The following is an 18007-nucleotide window of genomic DNA, read 5'->3' as shown; positions in this document are numbered from 1 at the left end:
TGTACACCTGAGTTTTTGGAACTCTTATTTAAAGAGAGAAGGGGAGAGGTTGGCTGAAATACAATAACAGAAGACTCATTGTGGTCTGCAAGAGTTTTACTGGTACCCACAGGAACACTGCAGCCTCATCTGGATATATTCTGTGAGTCCTGTTCCTCTAGAGACCCCTGGCTAATCACTACCCATTCTAGGGAGAATCAAGTCCACGCTGAGGCCCATATGGCCTCCGTTGTTGCTTGGTGACCACACCTGCCTCCACCAGGATAGTCTAGGATGCAGTCCCTGACAGACATGCATCCAGCATTCATCCACCTGCTTGTTCAGGTGCTGGGAGCTAGGCTCGGGCAGAAGTCTCTGGGAGACCAGGCACCCTGGGTCTTGCCTTTAGGTGCATCTTGGGTTCTTTCTAATTACTCCAGAGGGATGAACTCTTCACCCCTTCACAGGATGAAGCCAACTCACATCAGCCCCATTTTACAGATCAAAGAAACTAAGCCCAGAGAGGCTGGCATGTCCAACACCACACAAAAAATGCAGAGCAGAATGGGAGTGAAGCCAATTGAGGGCTTTTTTGGAGTTGGCCCAGGAGACCGTGCCACCTGCCCTTAGACAGCTCCTGGCCTGATGAGGGAAGCCTTTGGGCTTCTAGCTTGGCTCCTCACTCATCTCTCTGAAGGTGGGTTTTCTGGATGAAGCAATTGAGATTCTTTCTTCTCAGTACTGACAGCTCCAGAGAGCTACACCCCTGTGGACAGAGTAAGTGCCAACCATGCTGGTCACCAATTATAATGCTTCAGCCAGCCCCGCCCCCTTTGAAAGCAGAGCTGCAAAAGTCCAATTATAAAGTATCTACCACAAAAGAGATATACTTCATACTTCAATAAAAACCAAATTTTAACCAGAAAGCTGTTACAATCTTTGAAGAATTGTCCCAATTGCTCTGGACACAAGCTTTTTGAAACACTGAATTGTTATACAGAATAAAAACGAAGAGTGTCCCCTTGATTCCCACACATGGGCACAGGTCTCTTTCTTAAAGCCCTGTGAGTTTTGGATAGACACAGTCTGAGCCCTTTTCTCTATCTCTCAAAATAAGAGGCAAAGAACATGAACCACCAGTTATAGCCAGGACAGAGAAGGACCAATTCCTCAGAACCTAACATCACTTTCTTCCTGGGCCTTTCCACTGCTAGGGAAATCTTAAGAAGAAAAAGAAGGGGGGGCGGAGGAGCAGGAGCAGGAGCAGGAGGAGGGGCAAGGGAAGAAGAACGAGGAAGGGGTGGTAAAAAGAAAGAAGAGGAGGAGGAGGAGGAAGAGGAGGAGGAGGAGGAGGAGGAGGAGGAGGAGGAGGAAGAAGAAGAAGAAGAAGAAGAAGAAGAAGAAGAAGAAGAAGAAGAAGAAGAAGAAGAAGAAGAAGAAAAGAAGAAAAAGAAAAATCTGGCTCACATTTGCAAATTGAAAGCATCTATAAAAAGAGCAAAATGGTTGCTGAAATAATTTAAGCACATTATTGTTTCTTTTAAGGATAAGCACAATCCTTTATTGTGTTCCTTTCAGAGCCTAGACCATCAAAGACAGGCTACCAGACCAAGTACTAAATTTTGTTCATGGTTAACGAATGACACAGAAAACTTAAAACTGCTCCCTTGCAGCCAAAATCAAAGAGCCCTCATGAGCAGACTCCTGGCACCCAGGGGGGAGAGTTACAGCGATAGTGAGGGAGGCAGTCCAGGGAGAGGCACACATTTCCAGGGGTCATATCAAATAATGCCACAACAGAAAACCACAACTAGATGTGTTGGAAGCACACACACACACACACACACACACACTCTTAAAAACTGTTGCCAAAGTCCTTCAAAGCCAAAGTCTAGAAGAACTCTGGGGTTATGGACACAGCAACAGCCATTTCAAAATCATCACTCCATTTACGAGTCCAATATCCATCCCTCTTATCACTCTGGCACACTACTTAGGAAATAACAGAGAAAGAGAAATATGAAGCTAGAGGCAGAAAATTTAATTAAAAAACAAAGCCACCCACCTTGCTTTCAGGGTCAGGAAGTACAAATGGCCTTCTTTTGTAGCAAGATTGAACTTAACACGGGTATGTCAAATGGCCATGTATCTGTTTAAAGAAATAGAAAATTGGCTTTTAAAAGGAAATAAAAGGTGTAGGCTCTCAGTCCTTCTCATTGCAAGTCTTAACCCCTCAAAGATAAAAAATAAATAAATAAAAAATGAAATAGAACACTAGCTCTCTGGTCAGGCAGAAGGCAGGGTCTCCACCGTTCCTCTGGTTTGCAAAAACAAAATAAAACCAAACAGCAACTGCAAACAGTGTTGTTTGCAGGAGGGTACAGACCTTAAAACAACTCGCGCCCTCCTGGGTCCCCAAAGCCTTCAGTGTGAGCTGTAGAAGCTGCACTCTCAACGCCAATGACACCATCGGCTGCTTAAATGGCACAAAAGTACACTTAGTACGAGAGCAAAGTGACTGACAGGGATCCGCCGAGCCAGCCCCACTGCCACTAGACCTGCCTTAAAGGCTCACACAAGGAGTATAAAAAGAAAAGCACATTTTGCAATAGAATAAATTCTTTTTTTTTTATTGAGACCGCGGAAAGTCACATGACCCTGAATGTAGCCTTTTAGGAAAGCAACAGAAGTGGTAAAGAAAGGAGTGTGTGTGAGTGTGTGTGTTGGGGGCTGGGGGGAACTGCCTTCTTCCTCTGCTGCCTCCCAGCCTGTCCGCCGCAGTCCACATTCTTCTGGGCGCATCTGTGGAGCTATTAAGTGGGATAATCCCTCTGGCCTTTGATACATTTCTGGACATGATTATTTCATTACTCGCAGTATATCAGTAGGATCATAATAAAAAGGACTTCTGACAACCTGCCAAGAGTTTTGTGGCCTTGTAAACACAAAAGTGCTCTAATAAAATTTTATTAAGTGTTAAAAAGTCATAAAAAGTGAAATAACATAAACTACAAAATTTACTGTCCTCAGCAAATGCTGAAAATATCGTCCACAGTAAAATTAAATTAGCATGTAATAGACAGAGCAGCAGTGTAGAGTGGGTTTAAAAGAGGATCCAGGGGGAAAATGACACTGTAACCTAATCAGGGTCACGGGGATTTAATTCGGATCCCCCCGCCCCAAATGTGAATAAATGTGCTGATTACAGACAAGAGCTCCGGGGTTACCAGAACCTCGCACATTGTCAATACTTTGCAAGAAATAATATATTGCAGATTGTAAGGCGCGCGGGGAAACCCAGCCGGCGTCCGGGGGCAGCGGCGCGGGCCAGGGTGTCCACTAGGGCGCGCTGTGAGACCGGGAATCTCCAGCAGGGTGCCCACGCCGCCCGGGGCCCTCGCACTCCGAGCCTCGCCCCCTCCAAATCATATTTACAGTGCGAGGGTCTCCCCCACCCACTCCTGTGACATTTTCTCCAAATCGGAAGAAAATGAAGTGTAGGTCGAGCTTTGCCGCGGGCAGCCCTCAGTTCCCCTCTTTCGGATCAAGAGCCTGGATGTGGGAGACGTTGTCCACTGTGATGCTAAGCCTGGGGGTGGGGGGAGCATTGGGGGAGGGGGCAGGCCAGCGCTCCTGGAGTGACCGTCCCCCCAAAGTAAGGCCGAAGATGACACGAGGCCGATGTCCAGCTCGTCTTAGGCCTCCGAGGCGCTCCAAAGGCTAACGGGGGTCAAGTCCGTTCCCGCTGGGGACAAGTGCATCAGCTCCAGAACGACCTCTCCCTTGCTTAGCCCTGCCCCGGGAGATCAGAGTGACCCAACGCCCTGGGGTACCGGCTCCCGCCTCCCTGTCGTCTCGTCTTGTTGGGCCAATCGTCTGGCTCTGGGTCGCTGCCCGGGCGCACGGGCTCAGGAAGGCAGCAGCTGCACGGGGTTCCCATTCCACCCGGGACAGGTATGGACCGGCCGGGCCCCTGGAGAGAGTCTCCTCTGAGCCCATCGCTGAGGCTCCGCCGGGAAAAGAGTAAACCTTCCTCTCCACGCTACTCCAAGTGGACACTGATGGGCAGGAAAAGGCTGGAACGAAAAGCCCTGGCCTTTGCTGGCCTCGATGGCTTTGCAGAAGAGAGGTGGCCTCCACCCACGTCTCCCCTCCCCCTCCGCGCCACACAGCAGGTTTGTAAAGAGAGGGATGCAAGTTTTGAAAGTTATGTTCTTCCAAGGAGAAAGGTGTTGGTCATGGTGCCCATAAGTGCTTTTTAGCCACAGAAAGTCAACATGTCACCTCTGTTTCTGCAATCCCCAAATGATGGTAATGCTGACTCTGAAGAGAGCGTGTGTTAATTGGAAGTTAGTGAAATGGGAAATGAGTGGGCAGTGACGTGTTTCGGGGCATTATTTCTCCTTAGGGATGGCCAAGGTCTGAGGCTCCATTTAAGAATTGGCCATTTTGCCAGAAACTATGTGCTTTTAGTCAAATCCAATTAAAGCCTGGAGTGGTGAGTTCACAGGCTCACACCGGGTCCTAGGGGGTCCCCGAAGAGGCTTCCGCCACAGCTACTAGCCTAAAGACAGCTTGTAGTTGCAGTTTTCCAGGTAGCAGGACGCCTTGAGGTGGGTGCACAAAGGCAAAGAGAATCCCCAAGCCGGCGAGGGGCAGAACTCACTGATTAACACGCCCCATGCTGCTTGCAGAGGGTGCGATGGCCCCTACCTGTACATACTTCTTGGTTTTTGAGAAGGGTGTTTGACTATTTTTAAATGGCAATGTTTCTCATCATCTGCAAAATACAGTGTTGAATTTTAAGTAGGTTGGAACAGAGGGCTTAAAAAAGTAAACACATCAATTTAATGTGATTTGACTGTTGCTATAAAGGCGTTGAGGGTTAATACAAACAGAACTTAAAGGAATGGATATATAACTGATACAGTTCCTCTTTGGGGCCATGTGTCTGTCTGTGGGGATGGAGCAGGTGGCACTGCAGACAGCAACTGTGGATGTGGTGGGTCATTACTACCTTTTACTGCCTATAAATACTTCCCCCTAATGGGTCAGAATGAGAGATTTTCATTTAAAACTCGTAAACTTGTTTTCTTGCACTTATGAAGTTCACGGAACTTCTACTTGCACTATTCTGTTCTGTGTTCGCATTTTAGATTAAAAAAATCTGTTCTTCAATTTTAAAAGTATATTCATAAATGTTAAAACATCACAACTATTTCACCTTTCTCCAGCTACACATGGGATCGTGGTAGTCAGTCTTTTTATTATTATTATTAATTATTATTATTATTATTATTATTATTAATTGAAGAAGATAGCTACAACCCCATTCAAGATATTTAGAAAGGGCTTCCAAGCTTGTAACTCTATATCAGATTGCAATTTATATTAAAATTTGAGGTCAAACATTTTCATAAGGAAACTTGATGCATATGTTCTAAAAGAGTATAAGTATATTCTGTAAAAATGGCTTCCCTATGCTATATCCCACCTGCCTCTCCCCCCAAAAAAACTTCAGGGTTTATTTTTCCACTCTCTAAAACTGTAGTAATCTGATATATAAATTATATAGGTAATTTTGCTCTGTTAAAATGGTAGTAACTTTTTAATGCATTTCGAGGAAACTAAAAGAACATTCTTTGCCCTTTTATGTTTGTAGAACTTGAAAAAGTAAAGAGTTTGTTAAAATATTTTACTATTGAAGCCAGTGACCAATAAAATGTGAAAAATTACTTTTTTCCAGAAAACTTTTAAAATTGGCATGAATATTTTAATTACGGTCTTTCTCCTAAGTGCCCCAAATGTTTAGCTATATCTGCTATCAGTTAAAAAAATATTGAGTTTCATATTCTATTCCATCTTTTGCACATTGAAAAAGCTGGTAACTGTTGTGTGTTTGTCTTCTTTTGATAGCCACGAACTGGATTTGAGCATGTGCGTTAGAGTAAAAAACCAAGCCAAGTTCATTTCTCTTTCTAGAATCTGGCATTAATCCTGGGTCTCGCTTTTTATGCACACAGGCTGCTATTGAAATCAATTTGGACATGACAAGTTGAAGGGAAATGTTAAGACAGTGTGCGTTTTATACTGAAGAATATATATTAAGGTATAAAATAGCAAATAGCTGGAGTTGAATCATGAGGTCTATCAGTCAGTCTCTGCATGATCATTTAAAGGTACCTTTGCACAGAGGGATTTTCCTGTGTTCTGTATTTATGAGTCTCTAAATTACTTTACCCTGCAAGTTCAAAACTCAATAACCAAACACCAAATTTATGTATTTTTAAGGTGACTAAGGTTAAGAATATGAGGAGCAGATTGGTTTATGGAAGCAAGCAAGCACTGCAAATTGTATTTCAAAATACTAACTCAGCTTCCGTTTCTGACAGGAGTCTCGTGGTCAGCTCATCACTTTCCCAGATCGGCTTTAAACCCGTAAGGGAAAACTATATTTTCCACCTTAGAAATTCGTATTTAAGTTTCCCTAACTGCAAAATCACTCTGAAGCAGAGTGTTTTATGAAAAGGGCCATTTCGTGTGTTAGTTCCATCGATTATGTATGAATGTATAAAAGTCTAGTTTAAAGACCAGTAAAAGTGAGGAAATTCCAAGTCAAGAGAGCTAATTCCATTCATAATTCATCCCGGTGCTGGTCTCAGGAAACTGGAGGTCTGTAGTGACACTTACGGATATCAGTTGACTTACTTTGTAAGCGGGGAAACAGCTTACTCTGACCCTGCCGGAGGAGGCTTAACTTGATAAAAGGAGGGAATGTCAGGCTAGGATTTTTGGTTACCCAGGAATTTTCCAATCACACCACTTTTATAGATTTTCACTTTTGAAAGTGTAAACACTGAAGGACACCGTGTGTGTGTGTGTGTGTGTGTGTGTGTGTGTGTATGTGATGTGTGTATTTATGTGTATGTGTGTATGTACATGTGTGTGTATATATGTATGTGTGTGTATGCATGTATTTGTGTGTGTATGTGTGTGTGTGTATGTTTTCTGAAGTCAGATTAACTTTCACTCATCTATTTCCTTCCTGCTTGTACCTCTGTCAGGAATTCTTCCACATACTGGGGGTGTAGAGGCCTTGCAATAAGATTTTCTGCCCTTCATTCACCACCTTCATCCTCAGTGTGTTAATTTAATAAACCCTCCGGAGTTTAGTAGTGATTGATATAAGCCTTAAATGTCACATTCTCAGCTCTAAGGTTTTTAGAGAATTGGCCAGAAATCCACCTAGACTTTGCATTTTAAATTGGGAAAAATGATTTGAGAGTCTCATGCATTTGGCTGTTGGGCTTCCACTGTTTTTAAATCTTACATAACCTATCCACTCATTTCCCCAGGCTGCTCCATCTGAGTTTCTGCCTTCTTTGAGTTTTAGTGCTCAGAGACTTTTAAACAGTCTCACAGAGTTCCTTAAACACTCCGAGGAACTGTAATTTTAAACCAGATTGGTGCGAAGGGTAAAAAATTACCCAGAGAGTCTTTACATAGTAACTTCAATCTGATATAAACTTAGTTGACGGGGTTTCCAGTAGAAAAGGCTGCCATCTACTTAGAGTAGGGTTGGTTAGGACCAGTTAATACCCACCCAGCATGCCTCATTAAACTGGGACAAACATGATGCTGAATTACTGGCTCCCTGTTTTCTTGAATGTAGGTCATTTTGTATCCTTACGATTTAACATTTGGAGGGCTTTCCTGTCTTCGCAGTACTGCAGTTTGTCACCTGCTTGGCTGGCCCCCTTAACAGTTGAAGCTCTGTTCCTCCTATGAAAGACTCAGCTACTCTATCTCCTGGCTGAAGCCTCCAAGCTCCCCGAACACTGTGGTCCCTGAGGCTGTGAGACTCTCTCTTGCAAGTCAGCACCTGAGGATCCCTGGTCCAAGCTTCATTCCTCTGGGTCCAAGAACCTAGAAGAAAAGCCTGGAGCCACACACTCACCTGGGTGAAGCCATAAGGAGGTAAGCTTTCATAACGAGGGAACATATATCAAAACTCGTGGCTTTGAGAACCGGAGGAACTGGTGTTCAGGCGTTTAGTGTCTCCAGCCAGAGCATAAAGCAACAACTGGTGCCAAATATGCCAAGGTTGGTAAAACCACTTAAGTTGTCAACCCCCTACAAATGTCCTTTTTAAAAAAGTATGATTTTTAATTGAAGAGAGCCCATTACTTTATTGTCTTTAATGCTGTGGAACCTACCATTAAATATCTTTAGTAAAAAAAAAAAAGGCCAGCTTTAAAAGAAAATGACATATATGTTTTACACACACACACACACACACACACACACACACACCAGCGTGTTAGTATATAAATGTATTGGCACAGGGCCACACGAAGCTCTCTGTAAACTGTAGCACTCATTCAAGTGAGCGTTATTTCGAAGTATCCATGTAGGTGCTTGCCTTCACTCTCTCCACTCACTAATTCTTTAGTTCTGACTGCAAAGACTTGGTTTGTGCTCTCTGGACAAACACCAATTCTTTGCAACCTTGAACTCCTTATAGGAGTCTTGACTGTGAAATCTTGAAGAGTGCCTTCATAAAATTAATAAGTAAGAGTTTGCAGTCTCATGAACTTGGGAGTTTTGCTTTTCAAAGAACTGGATATATGTGTACCAAAAAAAAAAAAAAAAGGATTTCTGATCAATTGCTATGAGGACATAGCTCAGTGATAGAGAGGTTGCTTACCCAGGGTTTGATTAGTGACAAGAGACAGAAGACATTCTGATAAATGAGTGGGAAATAATTAATAATAACAGTAATAATAATAATAATGATAAATTTTAAACCCCACTGGATTGTAACCCAGTTCTGGCTTAAAATTATGATCAAGTAAAGGAACTAGATAGAGGTTGAGGGTGTCAAAAGGAGTGTTAGCCTAAATTTTGTTGCTAATTCTTTCACAATGAATTGGGGTGCTGTTTTGATGGCTCTGCACTTTCTTTTCACTGACACAAATCACGCTGACCCATTTAATTTCTCTGGAAGGAAGTGTAAGCTCAGCAATAGTCGCTCTCCTAGAGGTGTGGGCACCTGCCAGGCCGCTCTCTAGTCATTTAACGTGAGTCACCCAGAGAAAACGCCTCTACGAGCACCTTTTGAGAACATGCTTCCAGAAGACACACCTCTTAATGTCTCCCAAGGGGAGGGTGTTAGACTATGTCTAACCTAGAGGGTGAACTCCAGATTTATGCGTTTATCCCAAATTGATCTTGGTGACTGTAAGCCAAGGATGAAGCTTAGAACGGATCCTATAGTTATCAAATGCACCTCCTGCCTAAAGTCTCCCAAACCTTGTATAACGTCCTAGCTGCCCCTTCATGACGTCACAGGACACTTGTAAACATGACAGCTGGAAAGCGGCCTCTGAGGATCTCTGCAGGCACAGAGCACTTAAAACCACTTCGAAGCCCTTTGTTTTTCTTAAATTATCCATAGGGAAACTCCAAAACCCACACAACATCTACCTTAAAAGCATCAGGAGTATTTTAATTGGATAACAGCCATCCATATTTTCCTTCTGATAAATTGAAAGGAATTAGGAATGAAATTTTACGATAATTATAAGCTGTATTGCTGACCCTTGGGACAAGAACAGTTATGAAAATATGTCTATGTATTTGGTATTACTGTGAATTTAGACTTTTAAAAATTCATCTCAAAATCTCAAGCATCTTATTAAATCTTAGAAAATAATGTTCACATGATGAAAACAATATAATTTATAGTCATGATTGATATCATAGTGTCAATGGTGCAATATGTTTTATGCCACAATCATAAACTGATTAAATCTTTGTATGTTGAGCTTATAATAAAATAAACTCTGCTGTACATTTATAAATCTCTATAAAAGTGATCTATATATTTATAAATCAATGAATTCATCATATACAAATTTCATCTATAAAGATGAGATATAGCAAAAGTGTTCTTTGAGAATTTTTTCTGTCTGGAATTAAAGTTATTAACTCTAAGAAAGAAAAATTGGATACCCAGGAAACTGGGCTTTTACTACTATTTTGTGACTGGGTAGGTGTGCTCAAAAGTGGACTTTAAAAATTAACAGTTGCTGGGCGTGGTGGTGCACACTTTTAATCCCAGCACTCGGGAGGCAGAGGTAGGTAGATTTCTGATTCGGAGGCCAGCCTGGTCTACAAAGTGAGTTCCAGGACAGCCTGGGCTACACAGAGAAGCCTTGTCTTGAAAACCAAGCAAAAACAAAAACAAAGAAACCCAATTAACAGTTATTTAAAGACACATTCAACTTATGTGAATACAAGCCTCCATTTGGTGTAAATCAACTGAGCTTGGGGCAATCGACTGAGCGAGGCCTGTGTGAGATTCTTCTTGGAGAGCAAGATATGTTTATCTTAGAGTTAAAGCTACCCACTCGTCACCATGATCACTTAACTCAATAGCATAGCATTTCTAGTTAAAAACGGCTAGGTATACTGACAAGGACAGTGGAAAAAGTAGATGAGGCACAGCACATAAGCCCAGATTTATGGAAGCCTAGCATTAGCCACCCAAATACAATGCTGGCAAGGTGAAGCCCTGCTGAAGTCCTGCTGAGTATAGTTTGTTCTATTGAACAGGAGTTACCTCAATGGAAACCCTGCTCTGTGCAGACTAAGTGGAACACCCTGACCTAACCTCTGCCCCGAGCGTGGTTTCGGACCCAGCTTCCTTTTACAATCCACATCAAGTTGTTTTACTAGTCTGAGCCCGGTTTCCTCATTCATGAAATAAAGGTTATAATTAACACGTCTTTAAAGTACGAGTGTAAGTATCAATAGTATAATGTCCCCAGTTCTCAGGGACACAGAAAAATATCTGGTGCAGGAGATACACAGAAGGAAGCAAGGCTAGCACTTTGTTCTCAGGCTTTCTCATGTTCTAAGGTTTTGGAGGTTGGCCGAGGGAAAGAGCATTTTGATGCAACGCCTGCTTATTCTTTACAGTTGGAAGCACACCCTGGTTGGAAAACTTGCTGTTATTCCTCACCCATCACTACCTCAAGAAAAAGGTTTCCCTGTATCATGAAAGACCTTTCACTTCAAGTCAAGATGAAAACTAACCCAAAGGCCCAGAAACACTCGATTTCCATGAGATATGGGGGAAATCCTTGCTAATCCATTCTGGAGAACATACAAATGGCAGCCAACACTACACAGAAAAAAAAAAAAAAAATATATATATATATATATATATATATATATATATATATTTGGTTTTTCAAGACAGGGTTTCTCTCCATAGCCCTGGCTGTCCTGGAACTCACTTTGTAGACCAGGCTGGCCTCGAACTCAGAAATCTGCCTGCCTCTGCCTCCCGAGTGCTGGGATTAAAGGTGTGCACCACCATGCCTGGCTAGAATTTTTTTTCTTTTAATTCTTCTGGGAAGTGACTTAAAAGTCATCCAAGATGCCAAGATTCATCCAGTGATTAGTTTTTACGGCTAAGCTATAAACTCTTGAACACAAGGACCTAAAATAGAAGTGCTGACACCCCTGTAACTGGAGCTGTGTGGTTGGCACCTCCCCTTCCCCCCTCCCCCCCAACAAGCTGTGACTGATGCATGAAACACACTTGTAATATCTGGTGCAGAGTTGAGTTGGAGAGAACGTGATGTAACTTTTTATGTACAAGTACCTGGAACAGCTATCAAATTGTCTGATCTAGGTCATTCGCTCTTGCTCTCCAGATAGCCTTAGAGAAACACCATCCAGGTTTCATTCAAAAGTTAGTTTACTGCAATAAGCTGAGGGTTTGACACCAAAACTAAGGTATAGTGGGTCAGTTTTACATTGGCTCATTCAATGGTTCTGGAGAGCCAAAGAAAAGACCCTTGGGATAACTCCGGAAGGAAGTAATTGCTAAGGAACCTGTTCATAATATTTTGAGTAGCAGAAAGAATGAGACAGAAAAGAAAGAAACCAGAACAAGTTCCCAAACCACAGATGCTGTTATTTATGGTACCCAGTATTTTTTATGTCAGTACTGATAGGGAGGTACCGGTCACTTGTTCAGGGGCACAGATTTCACTACAGCTCACATTGAATATTTTTTTGTGTTTGCCTGGGGTTCTATGCAGTTGGCCTTTTTTGTTTGCTGTCTGCTTGACAAATGCCCCAGTGTCTTCAAAAGCTTTCTGAGTTCCGCCACTTTTGGGAATCACTCAACTACATTTTATCTAGATAGGAACTCTAACGTTGAGTTCTTCCTATTGCGTCTCCCCTTGACCTATCTGTCCTCAGGTAGCCTGATTTACAGAGTGTGACTCATTAAGTATCATGCTAAAATTGCTGAGGGTCAGGGTATAGTATAATCAGGATCTAAAGTAATGGGTCCCTTTTCTGTGATGGTTTCATCTCTTGCCTAGGTGGGTGAGGAGCAGGCAGGTGTAATACAAAGGCTTGTCAGCAAAGACAGGACATTCTGTCTGGGTTACCAAGGATCAAATGATTCGAGATAGACCATAAAGAGCTAAAGAGTGCAGTGTGTACCTGAGCACTTGAGGACATCAAAGGAGGAAACCTCCAAGAGAACACCAAGAGCTGTGAGGGTTCTTCATAAGGGAAGGGTAAGCTTGGCTGGATAAAAAGAGCATTGCCAAGAAATGGGGACCTGGTTGGAGAAAGGGCACGGGCTCCGCATGTTCTAGAACAGAAAGGCTCCAGGCAGAGGACTATATCTAACCCTCCCTCTGTGCCTCCTAGTTTTGGTTGCCAAGGTTGGCTGGTACTCACTGGGGCAGACCTGACAGTATTTGTGCACCGAGACCTGCTTCATTTTAACTTCTTGTATTATCTCTTCTAAATTAAGTTAAAATGCTGTCTGGCTATGCAGTTTGCTTCCCTCAGACTCAATCCCCTGAAGACTTCTTGGCACACCTTCTAGAACAACCTTCCTCCTCCTGAGCCATGTATGATTCTAGGGATCCCGCTTCAGCCACCTGGAACCTACGGTTATGATTGTATACCCTGCAAGCCACCATATCTGCTCTTGCTCTAGTCCTTGGAGGAGAGTGCAGGACTTGGTTTGCTGGGCAAACAAGTGCAAGGCCCCATAGCTGTTCCCTCCTTGATGTAAGCATTTTGTTTTCATGGTGTCGACACGACTTTTTCCATTTCAGCAGGTTTATCTTGGTAACACTTTGGTTTGCTCCCATATTATCTGTGCATTTGTGGATTTTTTTAAAAAAATTATTTGTAGGGCACTATTGAGCAAAATGTTCAAAGCCTTCCCTACACAAACAGTATCTTCCACTGTTAACAACACTCATTTAAATAGCATGTTAGTTATAATTGATGGGCCTATACCATCATCACCATCATCACGACCACCACTACCACCACGAAGAGTTAATCATTTATATCCAAGATTCACTGTTCATATTAACATTCTTTACATTTGCACAAATATGTGTTTATGATCTACCAGTGTGTTTATGATCTACCATTGTGATATACATACCATATACCATATACAATGGTTTCACTACCCTTTTAAAAATTCTCTGTACCGTTTTGTTTACCCATTTCTGTGCCCTGACTTCTAATGTCCACCGCTCTTCTTACTCTCTGCCACAATCCTGTGCTTTCCGGAATGTCACCTGGTTGCAATCATCCAGTATGCTGTCTTTTCAGATTGACTTCTTCCAATAACTTAGTAATAATGAGCGCTTAAATTTCTTCCAGGTCTTTTCAAGGCCTGACTAAACACCTAAGAGAAGCAACTTAAGGAAGAAAGGACTTAGTTGGATAACGGCTCAGAGAGTCCACCACATCAGGGAAGCCTGGTAGCTGGAGTGAGTCAGACCACTGTGGCTGAAGCTTCCCACATGATGTGGACCACAAGCAAACAAACAAGAACAAGGAAATCTGGCCTGTCACTCTCAATGACTATCACCAGTGACCCTCCAGTGCCAGCCATGCTTCCTACTACAAAGGCTCCACAACCTCCCAAAACAGGGGACCAAGGGTTCACACACATGTGCCTATAGAGGACACATCACAGTCAACATAAGAGTGGAACTGAGACACAGAGTGGAAGCCAGAGGGAAGAACACTGATCCTACATCTTAATAAATGGCCATAGAGGGACTGCCACTTGCTATTAAGTAGCATGTAAACCTCAGAGACTGTCTGTCATCTTGTGCTTTAAAGGCTACTTTAAGTGACAATGTTAATGATGTATCTAGTGATGACAGTTGGCGAAACAAAGCCCAGCCATCAGAAGCTTATTGAATATAAGTGTCTAGCACACCGCGAGCCACCCAGCAATCTAATGTGGAAATGCAGATGTGCCACCAAAGACACAGACAGTTCATGACCTCACATGGTGTCTCTGCAGGACACTCACCTGTGTGGATATGACAGAGCATGGGTCATTTGGACTGCCGAAGGGTGTTGTTTTCCTGGGGAGATGGCTCAACCAGGAAAATGTTGGCAGCCTAAGCCTGAGGACCTGAATTAAGACCCCAGAGCCCATGTTACAGGGAGTCTGGAGTGACAGTGCATACTTGGCGTGCTGGTCCTGAGGAGTTGGAGTCAAAGGCATGCCCAGGGCTCCAGAGCCAGTCAGTTCTGTGAGCTCAAGCTCAAGGAGAGACCTTGTCATAGAAAACAAGATGGCGGCTGCTTAGGAAGGACGTTTGAGCTGATCTCTGTACTTCACTCACACATGCACACACACACAGGTACACATTTTATTTTAGAACCCATGTTCATAAAGGAGAGTAGAGATGGGTAAGTATGAAGACAGCACAGAAAATAGTTGAAGCTTTGATGCAATTATTCAGCAGCTCCGACCTTTGATGGTTACACCTAGACTTGTGATTTGACTTAAGTGGTTTTCTTTTTTATGGAGAAAAGAGTTTTTGACTTCCTATACAGTACCAGGTAAATTATGCCTTAGATAAAATAATCTGTGTATGGAATGGTTGTAACTAACTATAGATCACTGTAAATCCACCAAGCACATCTGAGGTAGGGCAGGCTAAGCAGTGGTATTCGGAAGGTTGGACAGGTTATTAGGCTTCAGTTGGTCTATTGGTGTGGAATCCTATCACGAGTTAAAGTTTCTTTAAGAGTATAGCTAGTGTAACTCTTACACTCTGCACTGAGAATTAGTACAGAAAGGGGCTCACGTACCAAAAAATGTCCTTTATTTTCTTATTTTTGTATTTATTATTATTATTATCATTATTATTTACTTTTTCCCTCCTGGTCACCTCCTCCCACAACCCTTCCCCTTAACCTTCCCCCTTTTCCTCTGGGGGGACCCCTCTGGGTATCCCCCCACTCCGGCACATCAAGTCTCTATGAGGCTAGGTACATCCTCTCCCACTGAAGCCTGACAAGGCAGCCCAGCTAGAGGAACATAACCCACATACAGGCAACAACTCCCTGCTCCAGATGTTCAGGACCCACATGAAGACTAAGCTGCACATTTGCTACATATGTGAGGGGGGTGGTTAGGTCCAGCCAGTGTATGCTCTTTGGTTTGTGGTTCAGTCTCAGAGAGTCCCAAGGGTCCAGGTTAGTTGACTCTATTGGTCTTCCTATAATGGTGGCATTCCTATTCTCTTAGAGGCTGTAATACTCTGTTTTTTTTTTCTCCCAGAAGAGTCCCCAAGCTCCATCCACTGTTTGGCTGTGAGTGTCTGCATCTGCCTGAGTCAGCTGCTGGGTGGAGTCTCTCAGAGGACAAACCATGTTATAATCTTGTCTGCAAGCATAACAGATATTAACAGTGTCAGGGATTGGTGCTTGCTCATGGGATGGATCTCAAGTTGGGCCCATTATTGGTTGGCCATTCCCTCAGTCTGCTCCATCCTCCCAACCTCCCAACCCTTGTAGACAGGATGAATTTTGGGTTGAACGTTTTGTGGGTAAAATGGTGTCTCTATCGCTCTATAGGGGGCCCTGCCAGGCTATAAGAGGCGGCCTCTTCAGGTCCCATATCCCCAATGCTGTCAGTCACAGCTAAGGACATCCCCACTGATTCTTGGGCACCTCTGTTATCCCAGGTCTCTGTCTCTTCCTGGAGATGCCCCTTATATCCCCACCCCTGTCAGTTGCAGGTTTCCATTCATTCTCGTGGCCATCTGGCCATCCCTCGTTTCCATCCCCACACCTGATCCTGAACTTCCATTCCCCTCCCCACTCCCTCTCCCTCCCAGTTCCCTCTCTTCATTTGCCCTTATGGCCATTTTATTTCCTCTTCTAAGTAAGATTCAAGCATTCTTGCTTATGCCTCCCTTCTTGTTTAGCTTCTTTGGGTCTGCGGAGTGTAGCGTAGAAACACCGTATTTTATGGCTAATATCCACTTATAAGTAAGTATATACCATGGATGTCATTTTGGAACTGGGTTACCTCACCCAGGATGACATTTTCAAGATCTATCCATTTGCCTGCAAAATTCATGATGTATTTGTTTTTCCTAACTGAAAAATATTCCACATTTCTGTATCCATTCTTTGGTTGAGGGACATCTAATTGTTTCCAGTTTCTGGCTATTACAAATAAAGCCGGTATGAACATAGTTGAGCAAGTGTCTTTGTAGGATGGTGTAACATCTTTTGGGGGCATATGCCCAGGAGTGGTATAGCTGGGTTTTGAGGTAGAACTATTCCAAGTTTTCTGAGTAACTGCCAAATTGATTTCTAAAGTGGTTGTACAAGTTTGCACTCCCACCAGCAATGGAGGAGAGCTCCCGTTGCTCCACATCTTTGCCGGTATGTGCTATCATCACTTGAATTTTTGATCTTGGTCATTATGATTGGTGTAAGATGGAATCTCAAAGTTGTTTTGATTTGCGTTTCCCTGGTGACTAAGGGCTTTGAACATTTCTTTAAGTGCTTCTTGGCCATTTGGAACTCCTCTGCTGAGAATTCTCTGTTTAGCTCTGTTTCCCATTTTTTAAATTGGGTTATTTGGGTTGTTGGTGTTCTACTTATTGAGCTCTTTATAAATTTTGTATATTAGTCCTCTGTCAGATGTAGGTTGAAGATCCTTTCCCAATCTGTAGGCTGCCATTTTGTCCTATTGAGAGTGTCCTTTGCCTTAAAGAAGCTTTGCACTAAGAATCTCCTTCCTTAATATACCCCTCTATGATCTACAGACCCCAGAGGTTATAGACTAGGGTTCCACTAATTCCTCCTGGGTAGAACATCTGGCCAAGACTATATAATGTAGTGCATCACTCAGCAGGACTAATGGCTCACCAGGCCACCTGCACTCCATCAGCATATACCTAACACACTGGCTTCTCTTCTCTGACAGTCACATACCTCAGGAATGGAACCTTGTAAGAACAAGGTACACGAGAAATAGAACTGGCTCACTATATAATCATCAAGACATCATCCCATATGATGGTGAGACCAGCTTGCCCTCCTAGCTTGGTCTGAACTCTGCTTTACCAGAGAAAAACATATCCTTATTATGTTTGTCCAGAATCTATGCCATATCAAAATTCTCTTGTTGTCATAGCACATAGCATGACCTGGAAAATGTAAATAGATTAGAGAAATAAACAGTATTCCATATATCGCTACCGATGTCCATGAGATTAGCAAAGGGCAAATAAGAATTGAAAACTATCTTGAGAGATACCAGTTGAGGCAGATTTTGGTGCCTCTGTTCTGAGCTGTAGCTTGAAGACAGTTGTTTGTTGGACATTGATGGCCCCTCAGTGATATCTACTTGACATGGATTGGAGTCTCTGCTCTCTTCTAATCTACCCTTTTGTCAAAATTAAAGGTAGCTGAGTCCAAATTTGGTCTGAAAACTTAAGACCCTCAGCTCTGTGATCAAAGCCCACTGTATTTGAACTGTATTTGTAACTATTTGAATGGAAGCCAGCAAAGTTCAGACTGAGCTTCAAGCAGGTCCTCCAAGTACCTTTCCGTCATACACAGGGGTTTGCTGAGTTTGATCTTAAACTGTGCACATTTTGGGAGTTGGCAGTCCCTTTGGTTGATAACCCATTCTTGGCAG

The 18007-nt window shown here is 43.0% G+C and overlaps 2 long non-coding RNA genes across 45 annotated transcripts in view; one reads left to right on the top strand and one right to left on the bottom strand.

Moving 5' to 3' along the window:
• 2600014E21Rik overlaps window positions 1-3763 on the bottom strand; it is a 184753-nt gene extending 180990 nt beyond the window's left edge. For 15 of the 39 annotated variants that reach the window (XR_001783341.2, XR_001783338.2, XR_001783353.2 and 12 more), the window contains exons 1-2: window positions 2366-3763; window positions 2045-2128 (exon numbers count right to left, since the gene is read on the bottom strand). This is a non-coding gene — a long non-coding RNA (RIKEN cDNA 2600014E21 gene). The remainder of the gene's footprint in view (window positions 1-2044; window positions 2129-2365) is intronic. The other 24 variants (XR_001783363.2, XR_001783349.2, XR_001783351.2 and 21 more) reach the window with 5 other exon arrangements.
• On the top strand, window positions 3443-16656 carry Gm13652. 6 transcript variants are annotated; one of them, XR_374685.4, is made up of 3 exons: window positions 3443-4154; window positions 7705-7956; window positions 13702-16656. It is a non-coding gene; the product is annotated as a predicted gene 13652 (long non-coding RNA). The 6 variants fall into 6 exon arrangements; XR_866469.2 differs by lacking the exon at window positions 3443-4154 and adding an exon at window positions 4166-4290; XR_866470.3 differs by lacking the exon at window positions 3443-4154 and adding an exon at window positions 4347-4477.
• Window positions 16657-18007: the final 1351 nt, after the last annotated feature.

The sequence above is a fragment of the Mus musculus genome, chromosome 2 (genome assembly GCF_000001635.26).
Source record: "Mus musculus strain C57BL/6J chromosome 2, GRCm38.p6 C57BL/6J".
Classification (NCBI taxonomy): Eukaryota; Metazoa; Chordata; class Mammalia; order Rodentia; family Muridae; genus Mus; species Mus musculus.
Note: the sequence above shows the minus strand (reverse complement) of the source record. Positions and strands in the feature narration are given on the sequence as shown.